Below are 19,596 nucleotides of genomic sequence, written 5' to 3'. Positions count from 1 at the left end.
TATCTTCATGAATTATGAATATTTAGTAAATTGCATTGAAGATGTTATCTTTAGAATTCAAGATTTTTTTTGGCTTCAACACTAACTCCGTTCCGTGCTTGTGTAACCGGGCGGCGTCGTTAGCAAAGCTCGGGAATGGCCCAAGGTATCCCTCATACCTTTGGGGGAATAAGGATCGCTGATTGAGGCGAGAGATTATGAGGCTGCCTAGTTCTGAGGGCCCAGGCTAGTGCGGTAAATAAGCCCACCCTAGTGTGCAGACATCCCTCTGAGGGGCGGGAGGATCGAGCGATGGAGCCTGAGAGGGCGACAGGCCGGCTTGAGTCCTCGCCAGCGGCCGACAATGAGGTGTATAGTCCCGTAGGGTTTTGCCCAGCATGTAGAGGCTAGAAGGCCGAATTCTAGATCATCGGCAGAATAAGAATAAGAGAGCCAGTTTGGCTTGTATTGAATTGGTTCATGTATAAACTTTTTATATAATTACATCTTGTCTTTGCTATGATTCAATTGTGTAAGAAGGCTGTTTTAACGAACCTTGTGAAAAAGGACCTTAATTAAGGAATATGTTTATTTATGTCAAATAGTGTGGTAGGACTAATTAGAAAATAAATTGATGCGTGAGTAGGGTGAAAAGTGGGAGGATGGAATGCCCTGACGGCACCATCCTACGGACGGGTGGACCCGATTAGTCGGGTAGCTTTCCAACAGATTAAGTGAAAGCCTACGCTAGATAGTTAGGTTCCTGGGCAACTTTATTCTAGAAGACTAGGTTAGCCGGCTGTGCCTTGCATAAGATGAGGAAAAAAGCGTTGTCCTTAGAAATCAAGTCTAGTAGTTGCTCAATTTATGATCAATTGCCCTATGGGTGATTTGATGTTTAGAAAATCACGCTCCCCCTGCGGGATAGAGCTAAGTCATACCTATAAATCGTATCCTTGAATCTCTACAGGGTCAAGGTGTCGATGATGAATAGGAAATTTTTTTCCCAAGATAAGACTTAGCGGACTATCTTAAGTGTTCTCCCATTTTAGAAAGGGGGAACCTTACATAAAGGATGGTGCTATGGCTATTCTTGTTTGCCCAAGAGCATGCAAGAAGGTTGGGTGGCACCAAGGCCATGCTAGAATGGCACTAGGGCCATTGTTGCAAGCACAAGAGCATCAAGATTGGCCCTAGGGCCATTCTAGGATGCCCAAGAGCATGCAAGAAAGTTGGGTGCCACCAAGGCCATGCTCGAATGGCCCCATATCCATTGTTGCATGTAGAAGAGCATTAAGAGTGGCCCTAGGGCCATTCTAGGATGCCCAAGAGCATGCAAGAAAAGAATGGCCCTAGGGCCATTCTTGGATGCCTAAGAGCATGCAAGAAAGTTGGGTGCCATCAAGGCCATGCTAGAATGGCCCCATATCCATTATTGCATGTAGAAGAGCATCAAGAGTGGCCCTAGGGCCATTCTTGGATGCCCCATGGCCATTTCCAAGATGATCTACATGCCTTGGGGTCATGCAAGAATGGCCCTGGGGCCATGCTTTGATGCTCTAGGGCCAATCTTGCATGCTCTTTGAGGCCTTTAAGGCAAAAAAATGAACTTATTTGCCATGAAAAAATGGCCCTTGGGCCATTTTTGCACCGGTTGTGCATGAAAAGAATGGCCCTATGGCCATTCTTATTTGCCCACCAAGAGCATGCAACAAGAAGGTTGGGTGGCACCAAGGCTATGCTAGAATGGCCCTAGGGCCATTGTTTCATGCATAAGAGTATTAAGATTGGCCCTAGGGCCATTCTAGGATGCCCCATGGCTATTCTTGCACCTGTTGTATAAGAAAAGAATGGCCCTAGGGCTATTCTTGGAAGCTTCTTGATGCCAAGAGCTTCACACAGGGCACATAGTGGACTTAACCTGGAGAAATTGAAGAAGAAGCTAGCCAACAAGAACTCAAAGGAGGAAAAATTGTAGTATGTAGTGAGTAAAAGCCATGGATGGTTGGACCAATTTATTAAAGCTTTGGACTTGATCTAGGATTCAGATGTAGACCCCTCCAAGATCTCAATAAATAATGTAGTTTTCTTTTGTTTACAAAGAGGTGCTTTCTCTAGAAAGAATAAGTTCAACTATAATAATGTTATGAAGCATTGCATTGTTTTACAAATAAGAAACTCTATAGAGTCAGACCCTGCTATGATGGTTGGCATTGGTCCACATGTAGGATCATAGTAGTCAAGTGATTTAAACATAAGTACTATGACACTTAAGCCACTGCCAATTACACATGCTTAGACAAAACATCCCATTTGTTAGAAAACAATGCTCTTATTTGCTCAATAATCAATATTGGTGTAACATGGTAGTGTTCTATGATAGAAGAAAACAATGCTCTTATTTGCTCAATAATCAATATTGGTGTAACATGGTAGTGTTCTATGATACAAGAGCCTAATTAGGATGTTGTAATTGAGATGACTGGCCTATTGATATCTTAGGCTAGGTTAATAGTAGCGATTAAGACATTAAATTGTTTTACCTTATAAATTGCATGATGCCACACTATTGGATGTGATGGTTAAACACTTGATTGAGATGTGATGGTTAAACACTTGATTGAGATGTTGATGGTTCACTATCCATATGTGCTCCTAAGATGATGATTAGGTAGACACTTTGGTAATGGGTACTAAACATAAAGATCTAACCTCTTAAGTAATGGGTACTAAACACTTTGGTAATGGGTACTAAACACTTTGGTAATGGGTACTAAACACTTTGATAATGAGTACTAAACATAAAGATCAAACCTCTTCAGTAATGGGTATTAAACACTTTAGTGATGGGTACTAAACACAAAGATCAAACCTCTTAAGTAATGAAGTAATCAATAGTAATTTATGAGAATTGCTTGCATTATGGCTATGCATAGTCAATTATCATACCATGGTGATTTGGCAGATTGCACACACCTTGAGTAATCTAACACTCAAATTGACTATCAAGATTAAGTTTTTCTTGAGATAAAACTATGTGTTTCGCAAATTGTACACACCTTAAGCAATATAATACTAATATGTACAGATATATTGTGGTGGAGTTGTGCTAGAGGAGAGCTTGCTAAAGAAAAGACGATGTATTGCTTTATGCAAAGATGATTTGGAAGCGATGGCATTAGAATCAAAGTGCTCTGTCTTTTAGACGGTCACCCGTCCTTGCAAGAGTGGTGTGGTGCAAGTGGCGGCACAAAAAAGCAAACACTAGATGATGCAGAAAAAGAGAACCTTCAAAATCTTCACATTGACGACCCGCCAAGTACAGAGAGGAGGAAGACGAAGGTGATGATATTGACAACAAAAATGACACAGATGATAAAGAAGTTGGGGATGCTATAGACTTTGAAGATGCACGGGCAAAGGAATGAAGAGGACCAAGGGAATGATGCTCTATTCAATGAGGATGCCGAAGACAATTTTGAAGATATTGGAAGGCATGAAAATGATGATGAAGCTGGGAATGGTGATGATATATTGGATACTACAAAAGTCATGGAAGCTTCAAATGTTGGCCGTTGAGAAGATTGGGGATACATATGTCAACAAGGCTTTCCATGCTCATAGCACATCAAGATCTCAACCAAAGAAAGGTAGAAAAGTGCACTGATAGTGCTTATGAATGTACAACCACGAATGGTGATCATTGAAAGAAGCTTATCAACAACTAATATTAACATAGGTCTTGTTCAAAGTGTGGATTTGTTGAAATAATTATTAGTCCTTTGATTAATACATTGGCTTTTTTGGATTCACTTTTAACATTTTTCTATTAAAGTGAATATTTCTATTCTAATTATCCTTGATTTCATGCCAACGTCTGGTACAAATGATGATGCACACTTACTATTAAGAAATTACTCCATATCCTAGTGTAGCAGTGAGGCTCAAAATTAAGTTTGAGCCTAATACAAATGATGACGCACACTTACTATTAAGAAATTACACTTACTCCATATCCTAGTGTAGCGGTGAGGCTCAAACTTAAGTTTAAGCTGTACCTCCACTTATGTCCAACCTTGGGGATGTCTTCCAACACAAGGCACAATCTCAAGTTGAGCGATCTTTACTTTGCCCTTGTAAGTGAGGCTCAAACTCAAGTTTGACCCTTGTGTGAAAGTCTTGGTAGTAGGTAATATGATTCCTAATTCATTATGGTACATCACTCAATGTTGAGTAATCTAAGTTTGGATACAAAGTATATGTGTAGATATAAAAATGACTAGTATTGTATTAGCCTTGGCGTATTGTTTAAATCCTAAAAGTAATAGCATTTTATTTTAATCTTACAGATATATACAAAGAAGGGAAAGACGAAGATAACATTGCTCAACTAGAACATCATCATGAAAGCCCTACTAGAGAGATCAACTCTCATGATTCAAATGCTAAAAATAATGAAGACAACATGGTGGAGGTAGATCACATCGATGATTCAGCTTTGCAAACATCTTCAAGGCCTTCAAGTGATAGGACTAAAGAGACTAAGGGCATTCCTGATTTGCAAGTTAATGTTGAGGTTAGTGAGAATAAAGATAAAGTTGATAAAGAGCTTCAAGAGACTTTTGCAACCAAGGAGAGACAAGAAGAGATTGTCAAACAAATTGATGAGGCTACATATGCCACGAATAAAGGGAAAATGGTTGAAATCAAGGACTCTGTGGTGGCAGAGGGTGTTAAAGAAATTGACGAGGCTACATATGCTACGAATAAAGAGAGAATAGTTGAAATCAAGGACTCTGCCAGCCAGAGGCTGCGGGCGGGCAGAGGGTGCCAAGAAAACTAAAGCTAGATCTTTTTCAATAGGATGCTATTTAAGATGATTTATTCAGCAATTTTATGTTAGAAAGTATGTTTCTCAGCGAGAGTTGTTTTTGCAGGTATAGCTGCTTCTAATAATCACAAGTTAAGTGCGCAAGAAATAGAGCAACGTGTTGAGGAGCTACATTCCAATACACAAAAGAGTAGGCCTCTAGGAAGTTTATATTCTTTTGAGAGAGATGGAGATAGATTAGTATTTCAATCTTCACCAATCAATAGGGAAATGCAATCAAGTCTAGGTGCCATCGTCAGATGAGTATGGGAGCATGAAACGAAAGTAAACTTGTGGATGTTTTGTTGTAATTAGCTCTCATTGATAATATAGGATCACTTGTTTTAACATTGTTAAGTGTGTAAACACATTAAAGTGTTATCATTCTTCTGTATCGTATGCAAAAAATATTCCTCGTGTAATCACCATAAAGAAACATGCACTTATACTTGATCTTAATGGAGTTTTACTCAACAAGGGGAAGAGAAGAGGCATCCACAAACAAATTGTATTTGAATTGATATTGGTCGCACCACAGTTGTTATTCGCCTTGGGTGTTTTGAATTTTTGGATGAGATTTGCCAGTACTTTCATGTTGGTATTTGGTCCACCATGCTATACAAGAATGTTTGTGCCTATGTAAACACTCTTGAACAGTATGCACATACGAAATATCATTTCTTTATGGTGTGGGGACAAGAAGAATGTTATATCCATAATCTTCGAAAAGTGTATAGGCCAGATAAGCCTACTGTTGAGGCTATGTTTAAACCTTTACTCAAGGTTTGGAATCAGTGCCAAGATATTTGCAATAAGAAGAATACGTTGCTTATTGATGTGATAGCCCTTTCAAGGGATGTGTTAATCCAAAAGACAACTGTCTCTTCCTTGAAAGTTTTCAAGGAGCGCACGACTACGTACTGTGCAATGACCTTCTACCCTACCTTTTAAATCTCAATAATACAAATGACATTAGGTCTATTATTTTGCTTAATCGGCTAGGTCAATCTCCTATCACACATGGTCATAATTTATTTATCGATTTTCAAGATGTACTAGAAGAATGGCTCCAATTCACCTCCCAATTTTTGCGAGAAGAGCTCAACGAATATTCAGATGAAGTGAAAAACTCATCTTGTGCATCTTCACACTTACCATTGTATGGTGATAAGCTAAAGTATGTCCAATCAAGAGGGGAAAAAAGAGAAGTAGAATCCACAAGCAAGGATCTAGCAATGTTGGCATCCAAAGCTGGAGTACCATTACTATCCAAAGACCAGCTAAGCTTGTTAAAAGTGTGTTATAAAACAAGTATTTTGAGTGATCAACACGCTATTGCTTATGCTACTTGCTTGGGATATGATCGTGGTCATCTCATAAGTGGAGTTGTAGCAAAAGCATACATATCAAGGCTACAAAAGGCTTACTTGAGTTTATGGGTAGGATAATGTCTGGTTTCATTAAACATTGAGTGACAGTATAACCTAACCCATACTAGTTGTTGCTGTAGGTCGATTGCTGAGGTCTAAATGTGCAGTTTGAAGTAAGGGATCTGCATAAATATCAAGACTTGTTGGGTGCAGAATGTTTGGAGCCATTTTGTACTAAAAGCCCATAAGATAGACTTAGGCTTTGGCCAAAACAATGTGCTTAGATGGGTTTAATTTTTGGATTGTACGAGCCAAATCTTTACACTATTGTATCAAGTAATCAAATGCCATTGTACTCCAAACTTACTGTCACTTGATTATCTCTTTTGTCAATATTTGCAATTTGATTGCAAATGAAGATGTGTTTGTTTTTTATTGAAGATATTGCCTTGTCAAGGTGTAAGGCTATGAATATTATAATTTAATTTGGATAGACTCAATTATCTCAACAGTGAAAATCTTTTATACATCATATTCAATAAATTTGATGAAATTTAGCATCGACAATATACTCGCTCTTTTATTTTTTTGGTTGAACTTCTGAGGTATTGGAGCATTTGTCTATGAAGGTTTAAGACCATCCATATCATGGATGAATTTATGTTGTTGGCACATAATATATTTATTTAAAATTTTGAATGTCCATTAACCATACATTTTGTTTTCAACAGGATATGTTGAAGTATATAGATTTGATTTCAAGTGTACAGAAAACTTACTATTGAGGTGGCACCAATTATTGGTGACTCATGTACCTAGAAGCAAAAGAGTTCCACCACCCCCAGATACGATAAGGAAACAAAGAAGAGTATTGATACTTGAACTCAATGGTGTTTTACTTAAGACCATTGAGATGCAACATGGTGATGTATGTCCAGACTGGGCCAAACATATGCATCTTGTGGAAGAGAATACAAGTGTTTGGCATTTGATTCGCAAAGATGCATTCACTTTCCTTGATTTTTGTATGCAATGGTTTGAGGTATGGATCTGGAGTACTAATAGACTACAAAGGACTTGATGCATTCTTGAGTTGTGCTTTCCTCGGCACCATCAAAAGTTTAAGGTCGTAGCAGGGCAGGCAGCATGTCAAAAGACAAGTCTTCTAATTGGATATCGATTTGTATAAACCACAAAAACTTGGATGTAGCATGGAGAATTTTTCATGACTTGGATGGAAATAACACGGTAATTTTTGATGATATCCTCTCCAATGTAATGTGGAATATGCCCGAAACCTACTTGATTTTTCCAAAGATGTGGAATCAAAATATAGAGGAGCTTCAAAGTTTTTTGGAGACAACAATCAATGCATGATTACTTGGTTGGATTTATGCAAAGAACAAATGAGAGTATACTTGCAACACTTTAGTAAATGAAGCAACTTATGATAGAGAAACTTTGTATGTATTGGAGCAATACATGAGAAAACGCTATGTTTGAGATACAATTTGTACTCAATTATTATCTTGACAAAGTGTTTATGAAGGGTTTTGTCTTCGGATGAATTGTAAACTTGAATATAACAATCTCATTAAAATTTGATTGCTTCTGGTATTTCTAAACACCACACTCTTTGGAGATCCCTCAATTCTAAGGTTCCTTTCCAAGTGTTCTTTGACATTATTATCCCATGTTTTTACTTCAATGTCCCTAAAATTTGAGCATATATATCATGATTTATAATCTTGATATAGTGTCTAAGATGGGTTTTTATCTGTGGATCAATCATAAACTTAGCACATTGTTACTGTCATTGAGATTTACTTTTTGTTTTGTTGTTTCTAACACCACACCCTTTAGAGATCTCTCATTTCTAAGGTTCCTTTTCAAGTGATATTTAGAATTCTTTTGTTAAATTAAATAAAGCCCATGTTTTTATTTCAATGTCTCAAAGTGGAGATAGTATTTAACATTATCTTCTTCATATGAAAGGTGTTGTATAATCTCAATTAAGTTTAGTGTCATGTTTCCCTTGTCCTTTCAATATTGTTGCATTGATATATGTATCTATACAACTACAAACAAATACGCCAAATAGTTATGTCAAGATATAATCTAATGGCACAAAGAGTGCACCAACAAATAGATGTTAGCTCAAACTACACAAAAATACCGAGTTTCCAACCAATCCTATAAGAAATGGGACTCGAATAATTTTTAAAATTCTTAAATTTATCTTTAAAAGACTAATCTTGATTAAATATAATTAATTATGACCATAGAAACCCCTTTGATTAGCTGTTAGAAGAGAGAGGAGATGATTAAATTTTATTGAAAGAATCTAGAGAGAGAAATGATAGATGAAAAGACCTTAGAATAATTCTCAGAATTAGATGTATGGTTACATGACCCATCTATTTTTACTCTGTCTAAGGATGGTTGACCTTTAATAAATGAGATCAAAGGCCAAGGCTTAGTGTTGAGAAATTAGGTCTGATTTAAAATAGTTAAAGCTGGAATCATCTTGAATCATGAAGAATTAAGATTAAAGGAAGGTCTGATGACTTGAGAAGCTATTGAGATATACTAGATTAGTTATGTAAAGAGAAAAAAATCCACCAAAAAATATTGAATATCTTATTTGAAATTGGATTGGTTTATTGCTTTTGGATTAGATGGATGTTATGAAAGTTGCTTGAATCATGTTGCATTGTTTTTTATTGTATTGTTTATGTTAGTGTCATGGTGCACATATGTCATCTATAATGATGGTACCTCATAGGTTGTGGCATTACCATGTGTTTATCATCGCTCATTGCATAGGAGTTCACAAGAGGATCCTTCGAGCGTCCTAACCCAGCTCGGAAGGTGAAATGGAGTGATCATAAAGCAAAGATTTGGAACAACAATAACCATGGATTAATACAAGATTAAAGAGATAATCTCATATAATAACCATGGTGCCTACATGATTTAGCCTTTCACCAAAAGATGAAAATAACCTTCCATGAGCCAAGGTATGAAAGCCATGAGGTTCAAAGAGTTAAGATGACCAAATATCAAAAGATGTCAAAAGATACAATAATGGTTCATGAGCCCCCTTTTATACTTGAGCCCATGACCATGGTCCTAGACTTAATCTAAAGTTGTTTCTTCATTAAAAACCATCCCCTCCTATAATGATTTCATCCTCAAAATCAAAGGGTGGTTATGCAAAAATCAAGCATATACAAAAGGGTATATATGAAATCAAAAAATCATGTCATAGAGAATCAATACTATTACATGAATATCGTGACCCCCAGGGTCAAATAAAAAAGATAAAGGAATCTCGTCTCGATGATGAGGCTAGTCGGGTATCCTCCAAGATGAGGTAATCCATACAAGTCTGACTACATAGATGGAATGTGAATCTAAACCATGTAGACTACAAAGAAATTGCTTTCAAACTACTTGGATCGAATGGAAAATGTTGAGAGACAATGGCAGTTACAACGCGGCTGGCTAAACTTCCTGGATCAAATGGATAGCCACCCATGTCGATGATGTAACTTGCTATATATTTACCTAGGTTAAATGGATAGCCAAAGTGTAGACCATCCAACCATGGATTGAGTAGGAAGTATCCAAGCTCCTCATCCAAGGTGAAATGACTACCAGAAATACTATCAAATCTATGGCCCAACTTATAACTGCTCATGTGAAAATCTAGATGCAATGAATGTAAATCCATATAATGTGCCACATAATCAAATACTATACATAATTAAATGTCCTCGCTCTAAAGAAAATAGGATCATGTCAACACCCATAGGAGCCAAGAGAACATATCTCAAGGTCGACATTATGCGAGAGTAAGAGTCCATGTAGCATCACTCAAAAAGTTAAAGACACGATCCACTAAATCAATAGGTATATGGGCATGAGCCAAGAGAACATATCTCAAGGTCGACATCATGCGAGAGTAAGAGTCCATGTAGCATCACTCAAAAATTTAAAGACATGATCCACTAAATCAATAGGTATATGGGCATGAGCCAAACCATGCACTACCTCCTCATGTGCAAAACCCTCTATGTGCATATGATGATCTAGGATATCAATATAATTATCACCATCACCATTGAAAAATGAAGAGGTATCCCCACATGAAAGATAAATGGCATCACTCCTAAATCATCATTTGTTGCATCCCCAAGGCCTCCAAGGTCATCCTCATAAACATGGTCTATCTCCAATGATGCCCCTATGTGACCTATATCCCTATCTTCAACAGTATATGATCTAAGGAGATGTCTAGATCAAATGCAAATCTCTTAAGATCTATGCCATATGATCTACTATGGATATAATTAATATGTAAAATCTTACCTACGATGTTTCACATCAATGAAGTCATCACTACTCTCATGCACTATCCCTGACTGCTCAAATACATGAACTCTATCCACACAAACGCTACTAAGAATGCTATGAATACTAGAAGTAGTGGTAATAACAGCAATATCTCCACAAATAGAAATCCTAGAAGAATAGAGTGATACATCTACTAACAGTAGGAACTTAGGTCTATGACATCACCACTCGTATGTGGAGTATCGTTATCCTCAAGTGTGATAATAGATACATCACTAAAATCAAATGCACACTATCCTCTAAAATATCACCATGGTCAACTAGAGTGTCCACATGATCCGTAAGAATGATGATAGGCATAGAAGCTTGTCAATGCTCAGTATGCTCGCTACCATCTCTACCCTCAAGATCATGGACAACATGATCTAACTCACACACATCACTATCATGTATATCATTATGTGCATATATATCAGTGGCATCATGTGCACGTATATCACTATCAGCATGTGCATATGTGTGCGATACATCAATATCATTGTATGTGTGTGTGTGTGTAATACAACAATATTATCACGCGCGCGCGTGTGTGTGTGTGTGTAATACAACATCATCACCCTTATTATCCCCATCATAATACAATGAATGTGGGTCTTTGGCTTGAAATATTTATAAGATTTGTGATAACATACATGAATGAACATTGCTTTTGTGTCCAAAGCACCTTTCCTTTAATGACATTGCCTCCATAAATATTTCTCTAGTACAATCTTTGTTTTAAGATTAATCTTAGTCTGTTCTTTGTGTAGCATCTCTTATTATGAGCATATAACCATTGACACAGCCAATGGATAGTTATGGTTTTTAAGAAGCCTTGAAGTTCCTTCGGTGTTTGATTCCACGGCTTTGGAAATACAAGATAGGAACTTGGCATGTTCCACATAATTTGATATGGTGTGTCATCAAAAATCAAAGTGGTGTCTCCATCCAAGTCTTGAAAATATGTCCAGATTGTTGGTCGGTTCTTATGGTAAGCATGCTCATAGCCAAAGAACATAGGGCTTTTAAAGAACATAGGGCTTTTAAAGAACATCCCAGTGTCTTGGCACATCTCTTGGCTCAGCACATACTTGAATTTCATATGATGTTTTGGAAGACATAAATTGAGGATGCAAAGAATATCATCTAATTTGCATCTACTCCAAATCCAAACCTTGAACCATTTAAAGCAAAAGTCTAAGAAATTTTCTACATCCAAACGCATAACATGGTACAATTCATTACTTTCTTGAACTATTCGCATATGCTTAGTCCAACATGGCATCTCATCAACATGGTCTAGCTCAAATGATTCAACAAGTATTCCAATCATATCAAAAATGAGAATCCTTCTTTGATCTTTAAGTGAAGGCACACATGCGAACATTGGTTATCGTGGTACCAAAGATAATGAAACATGCCAACATAGCATCAACGGATTTGATGGCTCGCAAACATTTTGATTTGCCAAGATTGCTCCTATGCTATCATTTGAAATAGGAACAAATATAATTAGCCAAATTCCTTCATTCATTAAAAAACCCTTTATGTCGTCTAGGCTCAAACAAGGGCGCTTACTAGTGGTATAGTTACCTTGGGGCCATTTCAAAGAGAAATAGTACAAAAGTGTGTATAGTAGGATGGTCCTACGATCATTCTGTACCCCTTCTTACACAACAATATATTACCACAATATAATAGTCCTAGTCCTAGAAAGGCATGCTAATTTAGACCTTGAGAAAATTTACAGACAAAGGACTTGAGGACTTGTGGTCATGCAAAAATGACCCTAGGGCCATTCTTACACTTGTTCTGCATGAAAAGAATGGCCCTAGGGCCATTCTTAGATACCCCAAGGCCACTATTGAATGCTCTTTGAGGCCTTTAAGGCTAAACAAGGGACTTATTTTCCATGAAAAAGAAAGGCCCTATGGCCATTCTTACACCAGTTGTGCATGAAAAGAATGGCCCTAAGGCCATTCTTTGATGCTGAGGAGAATGCAAGAAAGTTGGATGGCCCTAAGGCCATTCTTTGATGCTGAGGAGAATGCAAGAAAGTTGGATGATCCAAGAATGGCCATAGGACCATTCTTTGATGCCTAGAAGGATGCATGAAAGTTGGGTGATCCACCAAGCCAATGCTAGAATGGCTGGAGGTCCATTCTTGGATGCCCCCCATGACCCCTTTAAAAAGCTCTGTTTGAATAAGCTTGATCATGTCCTCTTCTAAACCACACAAGCATCTGAAATGAGATGGATTAGGCTTCTTTCCCCCAAGTTCGCCATTCTTGACATCTTCTATAATCTTTAGCCAAGTACAAAAGATGTCGTTGAGGCATGTAACCATGTGTGCCTACTTCTGTGCAAAGTAGGTACCCATTGATGATTCGACACTCAAAGAGAAATTCTATCATCAATGAAAAAACAAACAGAACATAAACAACAACACAGTTCTAATTCTGGTACATCAAAAAAGCTATTAAATAAGATTCAAAAACATAAGATACAATGACTTACATCCCAATTTATAGGAGAAGGGTGTCCCTTTGGGACTCCAACTGCTGGTCTTGAAGGCTTTTTTTAATGCTCGTACTGGCTTCTCAAGTGCTTTAATATGTCACTATAGGTCTGCTTTGTGAATAATGCTTGTGCCTCTAGATTTGCCATCTTGGAGATGGCCACCATCACTATTGGAGGTGCATTCACAACAATCCGAGCCTTTGGATACCTATAAACATCTTTTGAGTAGAGTAAGCTCGGATCAAGATTATCCTTTGATACAATTACCTTTGCAGCATAGATAGAATGTTGGCCATCTATGATCCAATATGCATATTTTTTAACATCCCCTGCCCTTAGATCTTCCTTGGCTAGTGGCTCGTGTATCCCTTTAGAAATCAGTTTGACAGGCATTAGGTACGCACATGAACAAGGATTGTTTGCCTTTCTAGCAAACCATCCACAAATTTCCTCTGCTTTGATAATGTCCATGGGATGACATATAGTGTGGCTGGGTACTACCAAACAATTCTACACAGGGATTTCGTACATAGTATATAAACCCAAAGGAAAATATTATGCATACTACTCCATTCCTCCTAAAGGGGAATCCTTCAACTTTTTTCCTTTCTTAACTAGATCTTTTGGGTTAGAAATGGTTAGAGTGGAGCCCCCAGTCTCTAAAGTTGTGGCCACCTGTTGTACCTTTGACTTTTTTGATCTTTTTGATAAGACACCAGCCCGGGAAACCACATCTCTCTTTGTTACTTTCTTTTGTAGAATCATAGTAAAAGCATTGAATAGCATTTCACAACAAGTAATGTCGGAGACATTCTCTATAGTCAGGTTCCACCCTCTGGAGAACATAGAGTCCTCTTGATCAACCCTCATACGATCCCTCCTATATGCAGTGGGAGAGAGTTGGTACGTGAGATACCCACTGGTCTCAATATCAATGCATTTGATTTCTTGATGTAAATCTACCACATAAACATTGATTGCCTTGACCTGTCCCCCACCCTCAAAAGACCTTGCTGTCTTCTGTCTCAATGAAGAGATGGATCCGATGTAGCTTTTTGCCTTGAAGGTCATAGAGATCAAGGTACCAATCCTTTGAGTCTCTGCTGCTGCTGGCCATGTCAATGCTTGAGGAAAATGAAAGCTTCCTTTTGCTTGACATCTTTTCCTATGCAAAAGTGATTTTTGTAAGATAATTTAAAAATAGTTCTAACATATTTTTTACAAAAATAAATAAAGCAACAATGCACAAGAGCTAAAAAAGATAACTTTATGCATATCACCATAAGGAATGGTCCTAGGTAAATAATAGCAAGTCCCAAGGGCATTCTTGACTATGGGGCCATTATTAATTTAAAACTAAATGAAAAAAATAGCCATGGGGCCATTATTAATTTAAAACTAAATGAAAAAAATAGCCATAGGGCTATTCTTGGAAGCCTTGGGGTCAGTTGTGCATGAAAAGAATGGTTCTTACACCTATTGGGCCATTCTTGGATGCCACATGGCCATTCCAAAATGACCTTGAGGCTTTGGGACCTTGGGGTCATGTAAGAATGGCCCTAGGGCCATTCTTGGATGCCCAATGTCCATCCCAAAATGACCTTGAGGCCTTGGGGTCATGTAAGAATGGCCCTTGGGTCATTCTTCCACTTTTTGTACATGAAAAAAATGTCCCAAGGGTCATTCTTAGAAGCTCCATGGGCATTCCAAAATGACCTTTAGGCCCAAGGGTCATACAAGAATGGTCCTTACACATGTTGTGCATGGCAGGAATGGTCTTAGGGCCATTCTTGGATTCCCCATGGCCATTCCAAAATGACCTTGAGGCCTTGGGTTCTTGCAAGAATGGTCGTTACACTTATTATGCATGAAAAGAATGGCCCTAGGGCCATTCTTTGATGCCCCATGGCCATTCCAAAATGACCTTGAGGACTTGGGGTCATGGAAGAATGGTCTGTACACATGTGCATGAAAAGAATGGTCCTAGGGCCATTCTTGGATGCCCCAAGGCCATTCCAAAATGGCCTTGAGGACTTGGGGTCATGGAAGAATGGTCTGTACACATGTGCATGAAAAGAATGGTCCTAGGGCCATTCTTGGATGCCCCAAGGCCATTCCAAAATGGCCTTGAGGCCTTGGGGTCATGTAAGAGTGGCCTTTGGGTTATGCAAGAGTGGTCCTTACACATGTGCATGGCAAGAATGGTCCTAGGGCCATTCTTGGATGCCCCATGGGGACAAAATGACCTTGAGGCCTTGGGGTCATGCACGAATGGTCCTTACACATGTTGTGCATGAAAAGAATGGCCTCTATTTCATGTACTGTGATATATTTTAAAGTAAAACGGTGGATATTTTAGGCCTTGGGGTCATGTAGGAATGGTCCTTACACCTTTTGTACATGAAAAGAATGGCCTTAGGGCCATTCTTGGATGCCCCATGGCTATCCCAAAAATGACCTTTTCATGTACACCAAAAAGCTTCAAACTAAGTTGATAAAGACCAAATGAAACAAGCTATTGAAAACTTAGACACAAGTTATGGAAGCTTGCACATGGTATAGAGAGAAACACTAGACAACAAGCTATGAAAAAGCTTCACTATGATATACCATTGTTGGATCTTGCATGCACAAATAGCCCCACGGCCATTCTTCCTCATGTTGTGCATGAAAAAGAATGGCCCTAGATTCATTCTTGGATGCCCCCATGGCCAACCTTGACCTTGAGGCCTTGGGGTCATGCAAGAATGGCCCTAGAGCCATTCTTCCACTTGTTGTGCATGAAAATAATGGCCATTTGGCTATTCTTGGATGTCCCCTATGGCCACTATTTCACGCTCTTGGATGCATTTCAAAGTAAAACAGAGGATATTTGAGACCTTGGGGTCATGCAAGAATGGCCCTTACACTTGCTGTGCATGAAAAGAAAGGCCCTCGGGCCATTCTTGGATGCCCTAATGGCCATTCCAAAATGACATTGAGGCCTTAGGGTCATGTAAGAATGGCCCTAGGGCCATTCTTTCACTTGTTGTGGATGAAAAGAATGGCCCTATGTCCATTCTTAGATGCCCCCTTGGCCATCCCAAAATGACTTTGAGGTGTTGGAGTATTGCAAGAATGGCCCTAGGACCATTCTTCCACATGGTGTGTATGAAAAGAATGGCCCTATGGCCATTCTTGGGAATGCCCCCATATCCATCCCAAAACGACCTTGAGGCCTTAGGGCCATTCTTCCACCTGTTATGCACAAAAAGAGGCCATCCTTGGATGGTCCATGGCCATTCCAAAATGACCTTGAGGCCTTGGGATCATGCAAGAATCGCCTTTGGGGTCATTCTTCCACCTATTGTGTATGAAAAGAATGACCCTAGGGCCATTCTTGGTGGATATCCCATGGCCATCCCAAAAATGACCTTGAGGCCTTGGGGTCATGCAAGAGGGCCATTCTTCCTCATGTTGTGTATGAAAAAGAATAGCCCTAGGACCATTCTTGGATGCACCCATGGCCCCTTGGGGTCCTGCAAGAATGGCCCTTGGGCCATGCTTGGATGTCCCCATAGCCACTATTTCATGCACTCTGATGTATTTTAAAGTAAAACTGTGGACATATGAGGCCTTGGGTCATGTAGGAATGGTCCTTACACCCGTCGTGCATGAAAAGAATGGCCCTAGGGCCATTCTTGGATGCCCTATGGCCATCCCAAAAAAACCTAGAGGCCTTGGGGTTATGCAAGAATGGCCCTAGGGCCATTCTTCCTCATGTTGTGCATGGAAAAGAATGGCCCTAGGGCCATTCTTGGAGTCATGCCAGAATGGCCCTTGGGCCATTCTTGGATGCCCCCATGGCCACTATTTCATGCATTGTGAGGTATTTTAAAGTAAAATGGTAGATATTTGAGGCCTTGGGGTCATGTAGGAATGTTCCTTACACCTGTTGTGCATGAAAAGAATGGCCCAAGGGCCATTCCTAGATGACTCATGGCCATCCCAAAATGACCTTGGGGTCATCCCAAAATGACCTTGAGGCCTTGGGGTCATTCAAGAAGAATGGCCCTTAGGCCATTCTTCCACCTGCGCATGAGAAGAATGGTCCTAGGGCCATTTTTGGATGCCCCATGACCATTCCAAAATGACCTTGAGGCCTTTGGGTCATGGACTAATGACCTTACATGAAAAGGCCTTGAGGCCTTTGGGTCATGGACTAATGACCTTACATGAAAAGAATGGCCCTATGGCCATTCTTGGATGCCCCCATATCCATTCTTGGATGCCCCCATATCCATCCCAAAATGACCTTGAGGCCTTGGGGTCATGCAAGAATGGCCCTAGGGCCATTCTTCCACCTTTTGTGCATGAAAAGAGGCCATTCCTGGATTCTCCATGGCCATTCCAAAATGACCTTGAGGCCTTAGGGTCATGCAAGAATGGCCTTTGGGGTCATTCTTCCACCTATTGTGCATGAAAAGAACGGCCTTATGACTATTCTTGGATGCCCCATGGCCATCCCAAAAATGACCTCGAGGCCTTGGGATCATGCAAGAATTCTTCCTCATGTTGTGTATGAAAAAGAATGGCCCTAGGACCATTCTTGGATGTACCCATTGCCCCTTGGGGTCATGCAAGAATGGCTCTTGGGCCATTCTTGGATGCCCCCATGATGGCGACTATTTCATGCACTGTGATGCATTTTAAAGTAAAATGGTGGATATATGAGGCCTTAAGGTCATGTAGGAATGGTCCTTACACCTTTTGTGCATGAAAAGAATGGCCCTAGGGCCATTCTTTTGTGCATGAAAAGAATGGCCCTAGGGCCATTCTTGGATGCCCCATGGCCATCCCAAAATGACCTTGACGCCTTTGGGTCATGCAAGAATGGCCCCAAGGTCATTCTTTCTCATGTTGTGCATGGAAAAGAATGGCCCTAGGACATCTTGGATGCATCTATGGCCCCTTGGGGTCATGCAAGAACGGCCCTTGGGCTATTCTTGGATGCCCTATGGCCATTATTTCATGCATTGTGACGCATTTTAAAGTAAAACACTGGATATATGAGGCCTTGGGATCGTGTAGGAATGGTCCTTACACCTGTTGTGCATGAAAAGAATGGCCATTCCTAGATGCCCCATGGCCATCCCAAAAATGACCTTGAGTCCTTGGGGTCATGCAAGAATGGCCCCGGGGTCATGCAAGAATGTTGTGCATGGAAAAGAATGGCCCTAGGACCATTCTTGGATGCACACATGGCCCCTTGGAGTCATGCAAGAATGGCCCTTGGGCCATTCTTGGATGCCCCCATGGCCACTATTCTATGCACTGTGATGCATTTTAAAGTAAAATGGTGGATATTTGAGGCCTTGGGGTCATGTAAGAATGGTCCTTACACCTGTTGTGCATGAAAAAAGTGGCCCTAGGGCCATTCTTGGATGCCCCATGGCCCAAAATGACCTTGAGGCCTTGGGGTCATGTAAGAATGGCCCTTAGGCCATTCTTCTAAGGGCCATTCTTCCACACCTGTTGTGCATGAGAAGAATGGCCCTAGGGCCATTCTAGGATGCGCCACCATGGCCATTCCAAAATGACCTTGAGGCCTTTGGGTCATGGAATAATGGCCTTGCATGAAAAGAATGGTTCTAGGGGGGCCATTCTTGGATGCCCCATGGCCATTCCAAAATGACCTTGAGGCCTTGGGGTCATGCAAGAATGGCCCTTAGGCCATTCTTCCACCTATTGTGCATTAAAAGAGTGGCCCTTGTTCTTGGATGCCCCCATGGCCATCCCAAAATGACTTTGAGGGCTTGGCGATTCTTGCATGATCTAATGCAAGTCCATGTTAGAGTGACCTTGGGCATCTCTAGGTTCTTTCTTCTTATGTACAACAATTGCAATGATGGCATTCTTACATGCCCTAATGACTTGAAGGTCATGTTGAAATGGCCTTGGTGCATCTAATAATAGTCCTGGAGTCATTCTCACATGAACAAGAGGAGAAAGAATGGCCCTAGGCCATTGCCATTCTTGCTTCACTCCAAGGCCACGCTGGAGTCATCCACGAGGCATCAAAGAATGGTCCTTAACCATTCTTAGTTAGCCTCAAGGCCATGTTGGAGTGGCTTGGGGCATTCAAGAATGGCCTAGGGCCATTCTTTCCATGCACGACAATTACATGAATAGACTATGTACAACAGTCACGACATTTATACTAAAACTATGAAAGAGATTAACTTGGAAAAATAATTAAACGTGACAATTGAAACGATTAATATTTTTGTCATCAATCATCCAAGAATGTACATATAATTAAAGAAAGCTACAACTAGCTAATAACTCTTCATCACCAACATGAATATTGTATAAGATTTCCACACATATATAGCCATACTCTGTTGAATTGACATTCTTATATGATGTACACCAAGGGGATAATTCTGGGTGGTGAAAAGTAAAACATACATTTGGTCT

This window comes from Cibotium barometz, chromosome 48 (genome assembly GCF_041138505.1).
Source record: "Cibotium barometz isolate CiBa-2024 chromosome 48, ASM4113850v1, whole genome shotgun sequence".
Taxonomy (NCBI): Eukaryota; Viridiplantae; Streptophyta; class Polypodiopsida; order Cyatheales; family Cibotiaceae; genus Cibotium; species Cibotium barometz.
The sequence above is the reverse complement of the archived record's forward strand: the minus strand, read 5'-3'. Positions refer to the sequence as shown.